The sequence below is a fragment of the Lathamus discolor genome, chromosome 3 (assembly GCF_037157495.1).
Source record: "Lathamus discolor isolate bLatDis1 chromosome 3, bLatDis1.hap1, whole genome shotgun sequence".
Taxonomy (NCBI): domain Eukaryota; kingdom Metazoa; phylum Chordata; class Aves; order Psittaciformes; family Psittacidae; genus Lathamus; species Lathamus discolor.
This window is the reverse complement of record NC_088886.1, coordinates 109,955,930-109,977,174: the sequence shown is the minus strand read 5'-3', so window position 1 is coordinate 109,977,174 and position 21,245 is coordinate 109,955,930. Positions and strand designations below refer to the sequence as shown.

The following is a 21,245-nucleotide window of genomic DNA, read 5'->3' as shown; positions in this document are numbered from 1 at the left end:
AGAGCACAGTGTGAAGCTGAGCATGTGTGAGCACTGTGTTTTTGCAGATACCTCAATCACCAAGCAAATCTAACAGTTACTGCATAGATAAACAGGAAAGAAAGCAAGTCCACCTCTCTAGAAAGCTCGAGTATTTACCTTTACCCTTTTGTAGTCCCTGTTAGATATTTTAAACTCATTACAGAATTGCGTTTTTGTGAACTGTAACTGCAGGGGTAAAACCTCTGACGGATTTTTATGAAACACAGCATTAAACAGTCAGCGGAAGGTCTGTGGAAATGCTGTTCTGGATTAGTTCTCTTTTGTGTGGATTGGGAAGAAGCTAACTCCTTACTCTAGGAAATCATAGCGTGCAGCACAATAATATCCAAGTAGCGTCATCCTTTGGGAGTAGTTAAGAAAGGTCTTTAAAAAGAAACGAGGAGTTTCTTTGACACAGGATTCTGAGAGCACAGGAAGGATGGTGGTGTCTACAATTAGATACATATCTACTCCACCCAGCTTGCACAGAGTCAGCTCCAGTTGTTTCTGAGTTTGCATAATCCTTTGGGAATAAACAAGAGGCAGCAGGGTGTCGCTTATGCTGTGATCATACAGGGATTTGCAGGATCAGTACTAATTAGGTTCAGTGCTGTGTTGGTCTCCTGGGTAGGTTTTGAAAAGATGTATGTAGCCTTTCTGTTGTGACTGGTCTAAAGAAAAGAAGTGCAAGTGTAAACACAGTAAATGCCAGCCAAAATATATTTCATGAATGCCAGGGAGAAGGTATTTGGCCATGGATTGATTCAGCAGTTGCTGCTCTGTGTATGCTGCAGCATAGTATATTTACAACGTAAATATACTGCTAGGGATTTTTAGTATTGAGAGAACTGCTAGTGGTTTCTCTAGTAAGGCTATATATATATGTATAGGCTGTGGACATATCCTTGGTCATTTAAACTAACCATATCAGTAGAAAGTGAGTTGACATGAAATCTGCTACTTACTTGCAAATCAAATCTCTGTGTGTTTATTCTTCTAAAGTACGTAACTCCCGAAGAGACTGAGAAATTGATGTGCATCGAGCCTAATCCTATGTAGATGTGTGCTGCACCTAAGCAGAACTCAAGATGTGCCAGAAGATGGGTTTAAGCTTCTGCCTTGGGTGCACAGTGCCTTTTATGGTCAAGGCTGCTGAGACGGCTTTGGTGGGAGCAGGATGAAGTTCTTTCAAGTCCATGTTCAAGTTGGTGCTCAGCATTGTAGTCAGACACAAATGAAGGTGCTTGTAGGAAAGCTTACGTGTAAAAAGTGCCATGAATTGGGATTTCAGTAAATGCTGATCTTTTGGGGGCATATGCATGCAAGGAAGCAGAGCTTTAATGGTCCTGGTGGAAAGACCAGGTTGTCATTTTTAATGCTTACAGAGAGCTGATGCTTGTACTTCCTTTAGGAATAAATTGGACTAGAGGAAATGACTTCCCAGTCTGTGTGTTCACCAGAGGGAAAACCCATAAATGAATCAAAGGTCCAATCTTGAAACAAGCAGATGGAAGTAGAAGATAGTGCTGGTGTTCTGTAACAATCTCTAATATTTTCATTTTTTTTACCTTGCCATATTTTGTGTTCTGTCCCTTTGCTTCTCCAAGCAATGCTTCCCACCAGAAGCGTTACATGCTTGTCCTATGGGACAGCCAAGCCTCGTGGGCCTGGAGCACAAAACCTGTGCTAAGGAGGGAGCACTTTGGTCTTTATCCTTTCTTGTTTCTCATATACATCAAAGAGGTTAAGGTTATAAAAACAAGGTGTAAAGGGCCAGTGCCTGAAAATAGGGTTTGGGAACATTTTTATCACAGTTGGATCATATAAGTACAGTTAGATTTTGAGTTAATTCCAAAACCAGCTTGTGCCTGTGTTGGCACTGCTGTATGTTCCCCTTTCTTGTTGGGTGGGGCCTAAGGAGGTATATATAAACACACTTCCCCACTAAGCTCTCAGAGCCTCTAGTGATGAATGGCTCAGGCTTCCTGAGCGTCATTTCTCCTTTACTGCTCTGAATTCATCTGGTCGTCCTTTGAACCCAGGTAAACTCTAGCACTCACTGTGTAACAAGAGGAGGATGTGTGTTGCAATGAAGGGATCACTTGACTCACCCATATGTAAAGTTGTGATAACACCCATTGCACTGACACAGGATGTTGGGAATAAAACACCCTGTGGTCCTCACAAATAGCTCCTTATTGTCTCTTTAATGTTGTTCTTTTTGCCCATGGGATGGAGAAAGTAGATATTTGAAGCCCTAATTTGCAGTATTAATCCACATCATGCTTATTAATAAGGTATTGGATAGGTGAATATGTCTGAATCAGTGCTGTTTAACCTGTGAATACTCTCAGTTATTTAGGGGGGGAGGGAAAGGGAGACAGAAGCAGTGATTCTTTGATAACTGGCTTGTGTTTTATCTTCAGAGTCTTTGAGTAGCATATATGTTGTTCTGGATCTGCTACCTGGGTACTAGGTAGAAGATGGTCATTGCATGAGCAGCAGATACAGGTTGTGTATTTGGGATAATGAAATGTCCTACTAAGGTGCTGAAAAGTATATTGCAAATTAAGGAGTTGGATTTCTCCCTGGTTTGTATTTTGTGCGAGTCTTCATGGTGTGCAAAGAAATACTCGGGATGTGGAGACTGGGTTAGTTTATGTTTAACAGGAAAAAAAAGCCCTCCACACCCAGGAGACCCGTTGTTGATTTTTAGCATGAAACATGGCCACCTATTAACTCATGGTTTTGCTGTTGTTGTTTGGTTGGGTTTTTTGTTTGTTTGGGGTTTTATTTTTGTTTGTGTGTTTTTTTGTTTTTTGGTTTTTTTTTGTGTGTGTGTGATTTTGTTTGTTTTGGGGAGGTGTCCTTTGGTTTTGTTTCTTCAGGAGATTTTTTGGAGGGGGGGTGGTTTTTGATTTTTTTCCTCATTTTTGAGTTTTTTCCTCATTTTGGGTTTTTTTCCTTGTTTTTGGTTTTTTTCCTCATTTTGGGGTTTTTAAGAAGCTATTGATTGTGCTGGAAGGTGTTGGCTTCTTTTAGGTCTTTTTTTGAAGAGCAAGAGATAGCATCATCAGAGCATGAAGTTGGTATTTGAAGAAGGGTACAGTGCCGCTGCAGCAAAATAAGAGGAGATGGGGAGAAAATCACAAGTCTTCTGTCTCTGCTCCTCCTTGGCGTAAAGATCAGCATTAGTGCAGTATTAAACCTTGTATACAGTATTAAACCTTTTAATACAGGGATTGTTGGGCAGGCCTACAAACTGATGGTACCATGAGTTCATGAAATGTGAATTCAGTATAAACTACCTTTTTTTTTTTCCTCTTTTTTTTTTTTTTAATGAAAGGAGAAGTATTTTGCTTGCAGTGCTCTGCAGTACCCAAGTATGGATATTTTGGCTCCGTTTATGCATAATAAATTAGTGACTTGCTATATCCAGCCAGCCATACTTAAAATGAGCAAGGGTATTTTCCTGAAAGGTTCTTGATTGATTCTTGGATGACAGCAGCAACTGGCATCCATCACTACATGCCGTGTTTCTGGGTAAGGCCAACTGGATCTGTCAAAAGCTTTAAAGAAGCCAGAGCAGCTGATAGGTGCCCAAGTACTGGTATACAAAACCAGCAACGTTGCAGCAAGATATGGGACAAATAACAAAGGAATTAACTCTTTGTTGGAAAAATCTATGGTGCTACCTGTGTCCCATTACAGTATTTGTTGCCTTTCTATAAACAGAGGCCTTTGGGTTGTGGTTTGGGGCTTGGAAGAAATACAACCAAATTGGTGTTCTGAGGCAGTGACTTTAACCAGAGCATTTTGACACAGCTGGATAATGAGACTTAAAAGTAAGTGGAACAGGGAATAGGAGTGGCACTTCATGAGCTGGGAGCGCTGTAGCTGGATGTGACATATAGTCACGTATGAATAATGCCCTGCTGTGTGCAAAATGCACTTCCAGTTGAGATGGTGAGTTTGAAAAGGGTGTATTATTTATATTTTTCATGGAAAGCTTCACGCTTCTAGGTTAAAATGTGATCCCAGTGGTACCAATCAACTTGGTATCTGATTGCACATCTCCTGTATGAAAGTGAGTTGCAGTAACAGTGTGCTACCTTGTTTTTCTCTACTCTTGCTTCTGGAGATGTGCTGGGAGCTTGACTTTGTAAAGCAGCCCTAGCTTCTAATGGCAAAGCTGCTAATGAGAAAATCTTAGTTCTTCTCTATCTAAAGGGCAGCCAATGGTGTTTAACCAGGAGAAGGGTGTACACATGTTGTAGCCCAGGGAAGCACATGTGATGAGCAAAATGACTGATTTTTATCCATTTAGAAAGATGATGCCAATTAGACAACAATCCCAGAGACTTAAGTTGCTTCCATGGCTTGGACAACACAAGTGGCATGGAGAATCACTTCATCAGTAGCAAAAGGTCTCATGTCCTGGTGGACCTCCAGGGATCCCACTGGTATTTCTGCCATCCTTTTTATGGGTTTCAGTCACAGTGAGTGCACAGGGGTGCATAGGTATGTGTGACCCATTAGAGCTGTTGCAACATGGTAGAGTCCCGTGACTGTGACCAGGGTCAGATGCAGAAAGGGAGTGAACTGGGAGCTGCCTAGGAGCCGGTTAGCCAGCCAAAGCACTGGGAGGTTGCAAAACTGATTTGAGGTCAAAGTACAAACATGCGTTCAAATAAAACATGATATATTTCTTAATTTACTTCCGAAGGAGGAGCAGGGGATCTTTCCAGAAGACAGTGGTTTGCTACCAAGTTGCATGATCATCTTCTTTGCAAGTGATTTAAAACACACCTTTGTCCTTGTACGCATGCTCACACAAGCGATGCTGAAATTAGCTCCTTTGTTGGAGGAAAGATTTTTTGTTCAGGTAATTTGGTTCAAATCAAAAGCAGGTTGAACTTTTTATAGGAAAAGAAAGAAGTGTGGTTTCCTCCAGACGTTGCTCCACGAGTCACAAGTTACATGACACAGCATTCTCTCTGGAAACTTAATTGCTGGAGCTGATGAGTGCATCTGTACCCTGGAACCACCCTTTGTGCTTGATACACCTAAACACTTAACCTGGCATTTCTGGAAAATTTTTTATTAATACTTCATAGATTTTAAACTCAACCTTTTAATATTCCGAGTATATATCAGAACCCCATTACAGGAAATTTAATGACATTTTTTTCAGTTTGAAAAGCAACTGCTTGTTCTTAACAGACTTGCACTTAAGAAGTTGTAGTGGCTGTTAGCGCTGTAATACAGATGTAGTAATAATAAATTATTATTATACTATACATGTAATAAAATTTCAGGTCATTTCTCAGTAGGAAAGGTAATAGATTGGGGGAGTGTCCACTGTGACTTTTTTTAAGCTTCTGGCATTCAAGTTAATGTGTTATATCAAACAGGAAATTATATATTTGCTGGTTGAAAACCTGTGAAAGATATGGTGGAGCCATGATGGCCAGAACAGGTTTTTTTTTAGCAATGACTGATTTTTGCATCTTTAATAAAAAGGGCTTAATTTTTGGATCAAAAAGCAGATGTGCTGGAAGGTCTCTGCCAGAGCTGTTCAAAACAGCAATGTCCTCAATTTTGTGTGTGAAGATTTTGTTTGTGAAGACATTTCGGCTTAAGAAAGGTGGTTAAAAAATGCCAGCTTGGAGCTGGAAGAAATAAGAAGCTTGATATAAATAATAAGCAACAGCATTTGTTGCATTCACAGCATCTCTGGTGAAATCTATGTAACAGATTGCCCAGTGAGTTTGCTATAAACTAGGTCACTTGTTTTGTGGGGTGAAAGCGCTGAAAGAGTAATAAGGAGCAATTTTAGAATGGCATGGATTGTTCAGCATATTGTGATTCTAAAGGCTAAGTAGAAGGTTTGATGCTTATAGCAAACAGTGCAATAGCAAATGTATCCTCTCAAATGAGCGGGTAGTCACATTGTAGTTAAGACCAAATAGCTTCACTGTGAAGGGAATTGGATATCTGTTTTTAATAATTTTTTAAAACGTGTCCTTGAGTTGTTGTTGAATGTGGTGTTTTAAAGTGTTTTGAAACAAATGAAGATTAAAGTAGCTTTTTAATGCTGCTGTAGCACTTTTTCCCCCCTATTGTATCAGTGACCAGAATGAAGTTAATTGAAGGAATAAAACACAAAAAAGCCCCAAACAAATGAACAAACTCCCCCAAACAAGCAAACAAAGCTTAAAAGGTTCTTGGGATATGTGTGGTGGATGTATGGATTTATAATGCTCATGTGAAGCAATATGAATGTGTCTTCTCTGATAGGTGTTGATCCTAGAAACTGGTAATTGGTCTTTGAACTTGTACCCGCTTTTGTGCTGGTAGTGGTCCTCAGGAGCCAGCAAGCCACATGCCTCCTTGCTGAGTCCTGCAGAAAGGCTTCCTGAAAAGGCAGGCATGTATTCCTTCCTTAAAGCCTTGCACTGGAAGGACAGCTGCTTACTAATTTAAGGAGAAAGAAATGCATTGCTTTAGATGTTGTCACTGGTTTATGATGTTTCTTGCTCCAGTGACAGGAGAAGGTAAAGCCACTCTCTGTGTATCAGTTGTACCTCTAGGTGCTGGAAGGCTGCTCTCTTGACAGCGCCTGTGTCTCTTGAATTACCAAGAAACATTAGCACTGAAGCTTGGTAGAAGCTATTTCTCTTAGGTGCCAGCAGTCAATCTTAAATCTACTGTTATGTCACATAGCTCATGTTCTGATCAGTAATGAAGCAAAAGGTCAACACTTGGTGGTCATCTCTCTTCTTTTTTATAGTGATGGTCATCCTCACATTGAAGCATGATATGGGAAGATGGAGATGAAGCAGAGCAGCAGCCATGAAACTGAGAACCACATTCCCAGATGTTCAGACCTATAGAAAGAAAATGATGTAATCAGTTCAGGCTGTTCTCCATTTTAGCCCTTAGGCTAAATATGTCCTGGTCAAATTGTGTAGAAGAAAAAAATCCTTTGCATGTACTTTGGAAGAATTTAAGTATATTTCTTTTTATTTGCTTAGGACTTTATCGAGTATTAAGTTGTATCTGTCTGGACACATACAATATTTAAATGCGTAATGATTAAACATGTTGAAAAGGTGTTCCCAAAGCTCACTTTTAAGTACCTGTAATACTTGTCAAACTGTCATCTCTTCTCCCTTCTGGCCCCACCTTACTTGTGGGAAAACAGGGCTGGCTTCATTACATGCCTTGAGGTCATTTAACGCATATAGTTGTGGATCACTGTATGGGGAGTTGGGGTGGGGGGGAATGCAAGATAAGATCTGCTGGATTAATAAAAGGGCATTTTTGTAAAATATGAATGCATTTATTGTCAGAAGTAAGTAGTTAAGTTGGCCTCTGTCCTCACCAGGTGACTTCTGCTGTCCCATGACGTCTGTAATGGTCCAAAGTAGGCATAAGTGTCACCTACATAATGAGTCCATAGCCTGTACTGTGTCTCCTAATTAAACCTTTAATTCCTCATATATAAGCTCAGTGGAAGGAATTTACAGAATTGATACCAATTGAATTACATGTAAGAAATCTTTAGGTACTGAGTAATTACTAGTTCAACTCCAGAATCCCTCCTAGAAAGTAGGATGAGGTTGGGCAGATGCATCTGTTTTGCATTACAGAGCTCAATTACTTTAAAACTGTTGGGGGGAAAAGGCATAGGGAGCTCACTAGTGGCTCATCAGCATTTCCTCCTCAGATTTTAAATAAAATGGGCTGAGTTGGACTTGTCTCTGGCTTTCTGGCAGTTTAACAGTTAAGACCCTTCCTAAAAGAGCTATGAAAAAGGAAATCCAATATTTGGTTCTCTTCAGCTGGAGTCTGCCAGCTCCCATATTAATGATGATCTGCAGGAGAAGGAGAATGAGTCTATGGTTTTTAATTCTTAAATTAGGAAAGAAACTATTTGAGAAAGGACCAAGTTGGACCATTTAAACAAACTGCTTTTTTTGTTGATCTTTAAAAAAAAAAAAGACTTAAAGAATTAATTAAAGGCAATCGAATTGGGTGGGTACTCTGACTAACAGGAGGCTGACTGTTTTCCTTGAATTGGTGCTTGCAGACATACAACTTGATGTTCGGAGCCCTTAATCAAAACCTTCTCCCCACCCATGTCTTCACCAGTATTTGAAGGTTACTGACAAACCCATGGGCTGTTTTGGCTTCTCGGCTTTGCGGAGGAGCTGCTCACGAACACGCTGTTGCCTTTGATACATAGCTGTCTACATGTCTTAGGAACAAGGACTGGTGGGCCATACTCAGGGGGCATGTATCTATTAAAAAACTCCCACAACAAAACCACAAACCCAAACCAACTACTCCTTAAAAGCATTTTTTTTGTTTCTTTTCTGTATGACAAGGTTAGTATGGCAGGATTTCTCTGTGTGGCTTCTGAAAAGATTTTTCCACCTTATATTTCTTCCATGTGGCCCTGCAGATTTGTCAGTGTTATTGACAACAGGTTGCCTCTCTAGGGATGTTCAGGTGCTGCTATGTGTTAATACTGGTGTCTGTTTCCTCCTACCCCCTCCACATTATTTCATCTCTGGATTGTAAACAGGCTGCTTTATATGCCTCTGTGTTCACTTCTGGACAGTATCTCTTTCACGTGCAGCAGCCAGTGGACTGCATAGAGTCCTTGTCGTCATGTAAGCTGCTGGAAAACACTCTGCTAGTGCTGCTCAGATCATCAGTCTTTCCAACATGTGGCTTCAGTCTGCTTTGTTTTGTGGTTTTGTAGTCAATGTGGACCTCCCTGCTGTCCCAAGGGGAGCAGCCAGTAGACATCCTGAACTCCCTCTCATGCTCACTGGGGATGCTTCACATCTTCCTTTCCAGCTCATCTCTGCCAGGGGGTAGCTTTCTTGGTCCTATATGTTTCTAGTCCTTGGTTCATCTTTGGGATAAAGGCTGAATGCATGCCCCCAGGGACCAGTGATGCTGCCCAATCAGGGACTCTGCCGCTGCTGGCAGCAGTGGGATGTGGCCAAAAACTTCATTGCCAGGTTGGGGAATTTGTTATTTTGCTTAGTTTTAGTGTGGTGTTTTGTTGTGGAGTTTATTTGTTTACGGATAGGGTGGGACTTAACATCTCGTGTTTATACATATATTGGAAAACTGAGTTCTTTCTCCTTGCACTGACACAGATTCACAATGTCATCTTGAGGCTTTGAAAAGTAATACTAATGCAAGGCTTTGCTTTGGGTCACTTGCACACATTAAGAATCATTAGATCTGAATTTATGTGATGATTTGATTTCCTCATGTTTTAGCTGTTACACTGCTGGTAAAACCCAGAGCTGCTGCGAGGCGTTGCGCCGGCAGCTGTAGGAAACTGCAGCCCTCCAGCGGGGCTGGTGCTCCCGGCCGTCCTCCTCCTCTGTCTCCTCCTCTCGCCCGCTGCTGACGCACTCGGCGGGGTGAGACACTGTGGCCGGGGAGGGAGCGGCGGCAGCAGGAGGGTGCTTGCTTCGTGGCCCCCGCTGGACCGCTCACCTCTTGTGCTTCTCGTTTCCAGGCGCTTCCTGTGCGGGACTGGGGAGCAAGGAGGAGAGGAGTGCTTGCGGAGCTGGTGTGGCACTGCCTGCGCCGGGAAAGTTGAAAGGCAACTTTTAATTTGAAGGAAGTTCGACTCACGAAGGAGACGCCAGCGGGAACCTCAGGTCCGGGAGTCGCTCTGCTCGAGCAGCGGGGAGGGATCGTAAAACGCTTCAGCTTGCAGAGGCCTCGCTGCTGTCTCCCTCTCCTCTTGCCATAAACATCGTGTCTGGCTGGTAGCTGGGAAGAGGAAAAGTTGACTGCTGTTATCTGCTGCCTGATTTCCATAGGTGAGTATCTCTCTGCCTCTGGATGATCTCATTTTAGTTAAGAGGCATGTTTAACTGCTCGTGAAGCGCCAGGGCTTGTGTTTTGGAAGCCAAGCTGGAGGACTCACAACAGTAAGATCTAAAATACGGCTTTTGGGCATTTTATTTATTTATTTATTTATTTATTTTTAAAGGTGACGCTCAAGCTTCTGGTTCTCCTCCCTCCCCTCACTTCCCCCTTAAAGCCAGCCATGCTGCCAGCCAACCAGGGCGGCAGTTACATGGCTGGTGAGTAACCCAGTCTTGTTTCCCCAAATTATGTCCAGGGTCCAGCATGTCTCTGAAGTAGGTTCATATCTCACTGTGGCTGGACATTGAGACATAAAGTCTCTCCATGGTTTCTAGGTTTGGAGATTTTGTTTGCGACATACAGGTACGAGGTAATCAGAGTTATGCCGCATGGCAGTGGTGCTTGCTTGCAGAAACAAAAAGTCAGGGACAAGCTGCTGTCCCTTTTGCCATCTTGGGCATGTCTCCCAGCCCCTCCTTAATTGCTGCCAGTATCTCCAGGGCAATTGCAGTGAGTGCAACAGAGAGAAACAGTAAGAGCAAAAAATTGTTGAGGTTTTTTAGCAGCTGTACAAAGCAACTGTGCTGATACGCATGTGTCACAGTGTCACCCACTGCCCCAAAACGTGAATACTTTGCTTTTAAAGGAGGGTGGCCCTGGGTGTGTAGAGGAACACAGTAAGGAGTCATGTGGAACAGAAATCCTCTTGATGAGCTGTAAAGCTTCAGATGGAGTAATACAACTTTATCATTAAGCTCTTAGGTACACAGCTGGGTGTTTCCATGGTACGTGGTCCTATCTGTGTGTTTCTGGTATAGATGCCTTTTCTCCTCACTGTGAATCTCTTCTGAACTGAATGCTTTAATCTGAATTTTTTTACTCACCTTTTGGGGAAGAAATTAAACCCCCTGTGCCTGTAGTAGCTCATCTCTTTGTGTGTTTTTGCATGTATATGTGTTTGTGTTTATGCAGATATACATACATATAGAAGAGCTACTTCAGGCACTATTTTTTAGTCTGTGTATGTGTATATATATATATATAAAGTTGGGTTTATATATATATATATATATATATATAAAGTTGTTTTCTAAAGCAGGATGGGGTAAGCAAGCTTAGAGGAGCATTAAATTCTTCTTGTCCTGTTAAGTAGTACCATGCCTACTTCCTTTGTGAAGTAGGCAAGTTGATTTGGTTGTGCAAATGAAGGCAGGAAAGTAGACCATAACAAAACATGCTCTTATGAAATACCTGCTTAGAGTACTGTCTGGTAAATCATTAGCACATGGTCGCAGTTCTTGTAAAGGCCGCTAAAGAGGCTTTTGACCTCTGAGACTCCCTTTTTCCAGAGGTGAGAAGTGAAGTTACTTGCAGATCTTGGTTTCATGTGTGGGTATTTGCTGCTGTTGTGATTTTTGTACTGGTTAATCAAGCAATTTAGGTCAGTGGATTAAGAATGGGAGAGGACCACCTCCCCATGCATAAAGAATATTTTCCTAAGAGAGCAGGTACAGCTAAGGCAGAGGGGAAAAACACAGCATGCCAGGCTGCTTGGTGGGATTAGCTCATGCATTGTTGTTGTGCTGGAGAAACTGTACGTAGATGATGCTTTTATTTCATGTGAGCAAGAAGCTTGTTCTGTGAAGCAGTTTGAGGTGGGAATCAATATTCAGGTCTTCATTAAAGTAACTTGAGGCCAGGAAGATTTTTGCAGAAACCAGCGACTAAGATGCGTGGTTACCCACAAACTGACAAGAGCAGTGTACTTTCTTAGGCTGTTGCTAGTGTGTGTAGTGAGGAACAGGTTTTCATACCTATCTGCTACCTGTGCTGAATGTGGATATGGGCCGTTGAGTTTATGGTGGGGTTTCTCTCCCCTGGCCACAGCAGCAGCATAGCAGTTGCTGAATCACATCAGTTTCTGCCACATGCCTACTTGTAAATGCTGCAACTCATTTAATGAAACTTAATTTTAAATGGGTTTAGGGCTGATGGACTGTTTTGCTCAGCATCTTTGTTCCCTGGGATTCAAACCTGTTTGAGCTTGGAAGATTTGCTGTGGGTCTAGCTGTGCTTAATTCTACACCAGACTTCTGTTTTGCCTGACATTTGTTTCTGTAGGCAAATAGGAAATGGATTTCTCCAAGGCATTTGATATTTATAATCTGTAAAGGCCTGTCTGCGTTTGCAGTAAGCCTATTTTGTGCAAGTAAGTTGAAGTACAGAAAATATGTGCAGGTAACTCAAAATACAGAAAATACGTAGCATATGAAAACACATCATATGGAGAACAGCAAAAGTAGCCTCATTTGCAGTGCTTAAAGTTGTTGCTTGAAAAAAGAGAAAGGACTTAGCTCAAGAAGGGTTTAAGCTGTTCTTGTTGTCTACATCCAAGACCATGACTCAAAACTTCCAGCTAAATTCTTAAGCTCCCTGAATTGACATTGGAGTTAGGCTTTGCGTTCCCTAAGCTGTGTTGTTTTAGGTGCCAAGTTCTCAGCCTGGCTGTCTAATGCCAAAGGTCCTACAAGGAGATTTTTGGTTTTCTTCCTGAGCATAGCTGGTCCTGTAAGACCTTTGAGAGCACAGTCTTGAAACCTGGACCCGACTCTAAAAAAACCAAAACAGCAACAACAACAAACACAGCCCTCCCCCCAACAAACCAACAACAACAAAAAAGAAGCACAAACAAAAAATAAAACAACACATCCTAAAGCCGAAAGCCTGCTTTGTGCTATTCCACATGGCTTAGTGCTTTGCACAGCCCCAGGTTTCCATGTGCTGGTGAAAGCTCAAAACTGCTCTTGTTGCTCAGGAAAGTGCCCTTTTTGCTTGGCTAACTTTACAGGGTGGCTGCTGAGCTTTGTAAAGCTGTTCTACCATGTGAGGAGAGAATTCAGGGTTTGCTGCATGTCTGTGTTGCATCTAGTACCAAGTACCTGAAGGAGATACCCAAACCTGGAGGAGAATACAAATCCAGACGTTTCCCAAAGAGATGTGAGTTTGTTGGAGGAGGTCTCCGTAGTGGAGCAAGTGCTCTCAAATGCTGTATCACATGGTAATGCTGGATTGCAGAAGGCATCTCTCTCCTGGGAGAGCCAGCCTGAACAGCAACAACCTTTCGGACAACCAGGACAGCAGCAGTCCTTTGGACAACCAGGTCACCAAGCTCTGTGTTCAGTAAGAGCTGTTGTGGCCATGAGGGACAGGGAAAAGGAATACAGTTCTGTTCCCTCTCAGGTACTTTGTGCTAGGGGTTCAGGATAGCATTTGAGACTATCTCTGCTGCCCCTTGTGCGCTTGCCGCTGGCCTGTGGATGGGTTTGGGTTTTTTTTTGCCAGGAAAATTAGCCTGATGGAGTACTTGGTTGTCTCCAGCTGCTTTCTGCAGCTGTCTGCATGGCAAAGAAGGTGGGGGAAATGACTGGTTAATAATAGAAAGGCAGATTAGGGAACGAGGTAGGGTTTCAACATACAGCCAAGCTGCTCTGACAACTCACTGCTGCCGCCGAAAGGGAAAGGACTTGCTTATGTTCTTGTGGCTGTGCAGCCAGCTGCTTTGTCCACACAGCCCAGAAGAAAACCAGGAAAAGCAAATTTTCCATGCAGTCACCCAAGGACAAGGGAGGAGGGTAAAGGGAGGGGATACCTCCAAGAAAAGGCTTGTTGAACTCTGCTGGCCCAAATAACCCTAGTTTAGGTGTGCAGGAGTCGGAGCTGAATTCAGGTAAGCAGCTTAACACTTTGTATCTCAGTTCTCCTGTGTGCTCAGCTTGGCTTTAAAAATCATAGCTACAGCATGCATGCTGCCACTTCTAGCTGGGGCTGAGCTAATTCAGGTTAGTCTACCCAAGTTAAGAGCAAAGGAGTTTTACTTTGCTGTTTAAATTGTTCGTATTATGATAGTTTATGGGGAGAGTTTGAGTAGCTGGAAAAAAAGAAAACCCACATAAAAAGTACGGGGGCTATAATTTCACTTACTAAATGTAAATATCTTGCTTGGTCAATATTGCAGTCTTACAAGACACTTTGTTTTGCAGTAAACATGTAAAGTGTCAGGAGAAAGGTAATCAATGGACAAGCCAAGGGTAAATATATTGTGTGCTTTGTAAGCAGCAGGATTTTTAAGAGTTGCTTTTAGGAAGTGGCCATTATACAGTGCTTTGTCAGCAACTCTTCACTCAGTGTTTATTGCTATTCCTTGTGGTTATCACTGGTCCTTGTAACTTGTCTGGATATGTTTTCTGTTGCCTTTTTTAAAATAAGGGCAAAAGCCAGTTAAGGAAACCATTATTTTCTTTGCTGAAAAGTTTGTTTCCTGATTCTATTTTTTTGTCGTTGGTTTTGGGGGCTTGGGTTTATTTTTGTTTGCTTTTGTTTTTTTTAACTCTGTCAGTCTTGAGAGCATTGTGATTTCTCAAGCTGCTCCTTGGTTCAGGTGAGCTCCTCTTGGTTTAGCCACACATCGATAACCAGTGAACAATCCAGTCCAGTGCCAGAAGAAGAAGGAAATACCCAGGGGCATTTCAGATATCCCATATATCTGTCCTAGATGGACCCTAAAAACCAGCAAGTGCGCTGTACCACAGGATGTGTACAGGGAATTCCTTGCACAGGACATGGTGGAGGGAAAATAGCAGTTACTTAAACACAGCTAAATAATATTTAGCTATATAATACTTACTTCAGAAGACCTGTAATGTAACACTTTACCTGAGCAAATAACTTGAATACAAACAGCATTTATTCTTTTCAAGAGGCTGTAGATAAAAGCATATTGAGAGCTTGGTGGAATTCGGTATAAAGTCAAACTTTACCTCTCTGTCTGTGAAACCGGAATTATACTGTCTTCTAGAAGTGAATTTAAGAATTGAAGTTACTCTTTCAGCCTGTGGACTAAAATTCTGAAGACAAGCAGCCTGTTTTATTCAGCTAAGTTTCAAAATGTTTGAGCATGCTTTGTCCCTTGTTACTGGGCTGCTTTTCATATTACCTGGAGTAAAAATTTGTTGGTCCCAGTGATATGTATAAATTTAAAAGATCACTTCAGTAGTCAAGCAGATTTTCGAAAGATCACTTAAGTAGTCAAGCAGGAATGCCGACACTGTTATACTGTGTTCATCTTTAAAAACTGAAAAGTTGAACTCAGTCAAATCCAGTTTATTTATACTGGGAAGCTGATGCTTTGCAACTGGTATTAAGCATTGAGGATGAGGAGGACTTGGTAGGAAGACCACCAGCTTGTTATTTTTGGTACATCTTTAATTTTAGTTTCCTACTGTTCCCAGCTCTTTGGGTTTTTTCCTTATTATTTCTGATCCCTTTTGTGTTTTGAAATTTTCTCTTTTAATCTCAGCCACGTGCTTTTCTTTGTGGTCTTGGTTTATCTGTTCTAAACTAGTCACACCCTACCTAAATCCGCAGTGAAATCCTGGCATTGTTCAGACTTCTATGACGTGTTTGTGTATCTTGGTTAGAACAGCAAGGATCTGAACTGGGCAAGCCTTGAGAAACTTTATTTTTGTTTTAGTACTGTTGCAGAGGTAATGAAGAGATGCTTCAGGTAGCAAGGGTATCTCTAGTCCTGTTAAACTTGAAGCTATGAAAAGCAAACAATGTATTGCAAAAGCAAAATGAGAAATGAAAGCAGCTCTCTGCTATGTTAAGAGTGTTTTTGTCTTCGTGGTCTTTTTGCAGAAGAAATAAGTGGTGCAACTGTTTGCTAAGGACTGGATTGTTAGAGAAATGAAGAAGTACTTCTAGGGAGGTTAGAGTAAACCCTCGTAAAGCCAGAACAGTTTGCCCCTGTTTTGATTTGAGCTACTAGATTTACATAAACAACCCTCTCCCAAACCAGGTGAAAATATCCTTCCAGTATAATAAAAATGTAGCTGTCTAGCAAAGGGGCTGTTTGCAAATATTTTCCCTGTATGTGGTGGTCTGGCTTTTGCAGCTTGTGAGGAAAAGGTGGGAAAAGAATTGATCTAGTAATTCAGGATTACTTAAGCTAAAAGCACTCAGTTACTGATTGAGATTTATCTGGGAGAGATGTAATACAGGCTCAGGCTTTTGTTAATGTTTAATGTTCTGTAACGGTCTTCCCGGGCGTAATTGAGCCATCAGCACAGGACTGATCGGTCAGAGGAGTTTATTTTGAGTGATTACTGAGCCTGCTGTGGCTTTCATTTCAGTGCAGCTGATCTAATTGATGAACAGGGCCATAATTTATTTACAGTTCTCGTCGTCCTTTCAGACTGATTCTCCTTCTTATAAAAACCCTTGGAAGGGGAGGAGGACAAGGAGGCTGCTGGGGCTCACTGTGCCTGTCTGTCACGAAGTTATCTGAAATACTCTGCCCTCTGTTCCGGGTGATGGTTTCACACTGCCGTGCTTTTAGCAGCATCTCCATTTTCTCCTAACCTGGTTGACCTTTAATCTGGAGCGTGTGCAGCTTGGCTGGGGAGGGTCTGACATGAAGGGCTGAAACAAGCTGCAGGGGATGGGGGAACAGAGGGAGAAAAGATGTTACTGCTGATGAAAAGAAAAGTAAGAAAAAAAGCTGGAGGTCATGGACACTCACACTTTTTTTTTTGGCCTAGGTGTCAGTTTGGGATGAATACTCTTTTTTTTTTTTTTTTTTTCCTTCCTGATTTTAATAGGTTCCAGCATAATACAGTTAATCTCCTGCAGCTTGCTGTAGTGATGAATCATGGGTCTGCATCAATAAATCCAGCAGAGCTTTGAAACAGGGAGTAGCTTCTGTCTGTAAGTACCTTTCAAAATAAGCAAAAGGGGTTTTATACTCAGAAATCACTTTGGGTATGAAGATGACTTTCAGTTCTGCTCAGTTAAGGCTGGGCTAGACAGAGCCTTGAGTGACATGGTTTAATGCCAGGTGTCCCTGCCTGTGGCAGGGGGCCTGAAACTAGATGATCTTAAGGTCCTTTCCAACCCTGACTATGCTATGATTCTATGAACCTCTGAATAATCAGGGGAGGAGGCAGCCGTGAGCTTTGGGTTTTCCCCATGCTTGGGACAGACCTGCTATTTTAGGAGCTTTAGCAGGGACCCGTTGAGCTTCATAGGCCTGTATGTTAGATAAGAGTAGCGTGAAAGGTTGCATGTCCTGTCCTTAGAGAAGCTGCTTATACAGCTAAGCACGGTCTTCACCCTGAATTCATTCATCTGGCTGCAAGTTGAAGGCCACCTCAAGTCCACTTTGTACATACAGAGCAGTAAAAAGATAGTTTGAAAATATTTTAGATGACATATCTAATTTTCAAGCTGAAAGGTGGTTTTCACCTGGATACAGTTTTCACAGTTGAACTTCGAGGTGCCAGTCGCCAGTTGTTTGGAAGCTGCTGTGCTTTTTGAATCAGATGTTGCGAATATGAAAAGAGAAAGATGTTGTGCATTGTAAACAGGAGCATTGCAACAGTATGTCAGTCAGTTGCCTGAAATAAAAAATACTAAGAAAAGGCAGTGATTAGAGGCAAGTCTTCTATAGGTAGCTATTACTCTTACCCAGGGAAATTTGCCAAAGCAGTACTTCCACCTGCTAACACTTGAAATTGTAAAGACATCATGTTTGCGCTCACGCGCGTGGTAAAGTGCAGGAAAACAGATACAGCAACCAGTTTCAATAGGGCAGTTCATAACTACTCTCATTGCTTCAGGCAGCTTTGCAGAGAAGTCTGTTGGAAGGATCACTTCAGCCATTCTGGCTTAATTACCAAACTGGTGAGTGTCCTGCCATCCCATTGCAAGTTATATTTGGTGGAGATCCACACCAAAATCACATGATGTTTGTCTTGAGGTTTGATTCTGCCTTTTACCTGTTTGGCCTAACTAAATAATACATGAACCAAAGCGGTTTCTGCTATTTCTAGGCAGTGTGGGCCACAAATATAAATGCAACACTTGTTAATATGAAAGTTCCTTGCCTGCTAACTGACCCTGAATTCTGTGCCCTCCATTAGGGGACATAAGTCCCATTGTCCTTAATGATTTATGCAGCATGTACAATAATAGGGCCTGTTGCTTATGGAAGTGAATGCATTTATATTTTACGTCTCTGCCTGCCCTTCATATTTTATTTAATGAAGAGTGTACAGAAATTGGTTACTTGGCAAAAACTGGCTTTTAGCAAACTAAGGAAGTGCATGTTTCCTGATTTTTGGGCTGGTGCTGTCTTTGGTGCTCCCCTCCCCTGTGGCTGTACCACATTTTCTCAGGGTCTTTCTAAGTATTGTTCCTTCCTCCTTACTCCTCCAGAAAGTGAGGAGAGCTTTCAGCCTTGCTGTTGACAACCTGTCTCCTGCAGATCATGTTGTGCCTTCTGGGGAGTGCGAGAAATCCCCGTGACACGTAGGGACGTGATATCCTTGTGCTGTGCTGTAGCCACTGGCTTTTGTGTTTTCCCCTTTAAATCTTAATTCACCGGATGCCTCAAGTGGCATGTCTTGCATTTCAGCTGGGAACACATTACCCATGTGCATGTGTGTGCTGCATCTTGACTGGACTGGACTGGTTCATGTGCCAGCCGTTGTGTTTGCTGTTTGCCTGTACTTTATGGCAGTTCCTCGGCTGTTCCTGTAAGGTCAGGCTTTTGGAATTTGGCTGCCAAATACCAGTTCAAAGCAGTAGATGTTTTTCTCAGGATCAAATTAAATCGAGTTCCTACATTGTTACACTAATGATGTGAAATAAAACCTATAATAATACACTCTTTTTCAGTGCTATTGTGGTGTTACATAGGGTGAGCTGTGTATTTCATTGGGATTTCTGCCATGGTACTTTCATCCCCTTGCCCACATTAAATATTTGTGAATGTAGGTGTTTTCAGACCCAATTAAAAGTTTTTGGCATGCCTAAGGACAGATAAATGACATGTTTAAAAGCAAATTTCATGTGTATTTGTGCTCTGTGCAGTCCCTCTTAATGCAGCCCCACCCTCACCCACACAGAAACCACCCAAACAAAAAAGACTCCAAACAAAAAACCCAACAAACCCCAAACGCAGAGTACTGTGACTGTTTAACATCTTTTGATATGAACGCTTCACAGTACTTTATCGTTTCCAAAAATAGTACTTTTTTCCTGTCAGTAGTCATTTCAGCAGCTCTGTACTGCTTGCAGAAACAGCACTGACATTACCGGAGGACTGATGGTGAATTTTCATGATCTTTCTACATAGAAGACTATTACTTTTTTTTTTTTTAATGACCTCTTATTAAAATGCCGTGTTTTATCAATCTGGAGGTGTTCTTGGGATTTACCCCCAAAAATGCATGTCAAAGTGCCCCTCAAGGATAGTCCTGTAGAGCAAGTCTGACTATGGGATGGGTAGGTAAAGCAGCAGCTATGTCAGGTTGACCCTTATTGGTTTTGTACTCCTAAAATATTCTCTTTACTAATGCGTTCAGAAGTCATTCATACATTTCCCAGGCCCTGAGGGGAGTGCTGCGTAGTCATGGAGCCTGCTATGAGGTGGCTGGATGGAGTTTTACCAGCGTCCTGCTCTGAAGGGCTCCTCATCAGATGAGTTTCTGCAGTACCATAACATCTGAAACCCTCTTCTGCTCAGATAAGCCCCTGTACACTAGAAATATCAGTGTAATTGTTATTCCTTTGTTTTGCTTGCTTGCCCAGGTATGCAACAGGGAAATTGCATCCTGCTAGACATCTCTAGGGAGTGCATCTTCTCAGTGTTTACCTACAGGAAGGGCTTATTTGCAGCAAGCCTTTTGCATGTTGCTTCTGGAGGTTGATTTAAAGGAGTATTGCACTCTCCTGTGTGGCTGCTGCTTCGTTATCTACTTTGCTATTCATCATTTAGCTTCAGCCTCAGCAGCTTTTTCCAACATGCTCCACTTCTCTTGTGAGCTCTCATCAGTCAGCAGAGCCATGTCTTCATAGCTGACACCAATCCGTCTGGGAGAGGAGAGCTGCGTTCCACTCAGTGAGGCAGGTCAGAGTTCAACTATTTTCAAGCTGCATCTCATTGGCATTACTGCCTTGCTTTTCTTAATACCTTACTAATACGGACTTCACCCATCTGCTTGCAGAAAGCTTTGGGGTGCATGTGATCACAGAATTAAATCGTTCTTCTTCTCCTTTTTTTCCTGTCCTGCAGTTTATTTTGATTCCTCTTTATGTGGCTGGAACACAAGAATAATGGCACCAGGTTTCTGCAGTTTCTCACTGCTGCAAACACTGTAAACAAGCAGGGCTTGTCCTGGGCTACGAGGCCCAGTCTTGTTTTTTGCAGGTGAGCAGCTCAGTGATCCTTTTGGAGCAACAGGCATCCCTTAATTGATTCAATGGTTAATTCTACTTTCTGGTACAGAATGCTGGGTTGTTGGTTGTTTTTTTTATAAGTTGGACACAGCTTTTCTAAACCAACTGAAATTATCTTAAGCACTTTGATGCTGTACGAACAGTGTGTGGATGGTTCGTCGCAGGGAGCTACAGTTGTTATGTGCTCAATAAGCGTATGCACTGTGATGTAGGCCTTGGACACTTATGTTGGGGTGGATCATGGAAGTAGTATTATGTCTAGCACTGTGCTATAAACCTTTAACTCCTTCTGCCTAATGTACAATTTAATGAAAGGAAACAGATTTTGGGAAGTGCATCATACAGTTTGTAATGTACAGCTCGGTTTGCTGCCTTCTAGTTAAAAGAAAATGCTTAGACTAGTAAGCAAAGTTTGCTAGAGGCTGCACACTTGTGCTAGAAGCTGGGCAGTCATGCTGATGGTAACAGGCTGGGTCTGATTCCTCCATCTCTTCTGTGGCCGAAGAGGAGGTAGAACATATTTCCAAACCTAATTTCCATGATATGAATACATGCTAGTTGTACTTACCCAGTACCTGGAGCTGAGATTCTCTTGTTTGGCTGGAATTACAGGTTACTTTCTGAACTGATTTAATTGATGTGTTCAAAACCTACCAGTTCAGCATGTGAATCTGTTATGCAGTCATCCAGTCTTTCATGTTTGGTGTGCCAGATAGTGGAGTCACTACCTGCAGAAGAAAGGATGGCTGAGAGACACCCTGCCTGAGATACTCACTGGGATCATAACCAGAGTTGCTGGGTGGCTAATGGACATTTCCATAAAGATCTTAGGACAGCATGATGCAGGCAAATGTGATATACATCAAATGTATCACTAGGAAAAAAATGTAGGGTAGTTGGATGTCTGCAGGAGGAACTTAGTAGTGAGGCTTTCAGTTGGTTGTTGAAATAATTTCCAGAACAGTCAGATAGCAAGATACATCTTTCCTTATCTCTCTCTTTGGTAGCAGCAGCGT

At 42.1% G+C, this 21,245-nt stretch overlaps 1 protein-coding gene across 6 annotated transcripts in view; it reads left to right on the top strand.

Moving 5' to 3' along the window:
• SGMS1 (sphingomyelin synthase 1) overlaps nt 1-21,245 on the top strand; it is a 101,580-nt gene that overhangs the window by 56,006 nt on the left and 24,329 nt on the right. For 2 of the 6 annotated variants that reach the window (XM_065671127.1, XM_065671126.1), the window contains one exon: nt 9,572-9,881. The exons of 1 other annotated variant lie outside the window; for it this stretch is intronic. The gene's annotated coding sequence lies outside the window, so the exon portion shown is untranslated. Of the gene's footprint in view, nt 1-9,479; nt 9,882-16,589; nt 16,696-20,181; nt 20,201-21,245 lie in introns of those variants that run through there. 3 more of the 6 variants (XM_065671128.1, XM_065671125.1, XM_065671132.1) reach the window with 3 other exon arrangements.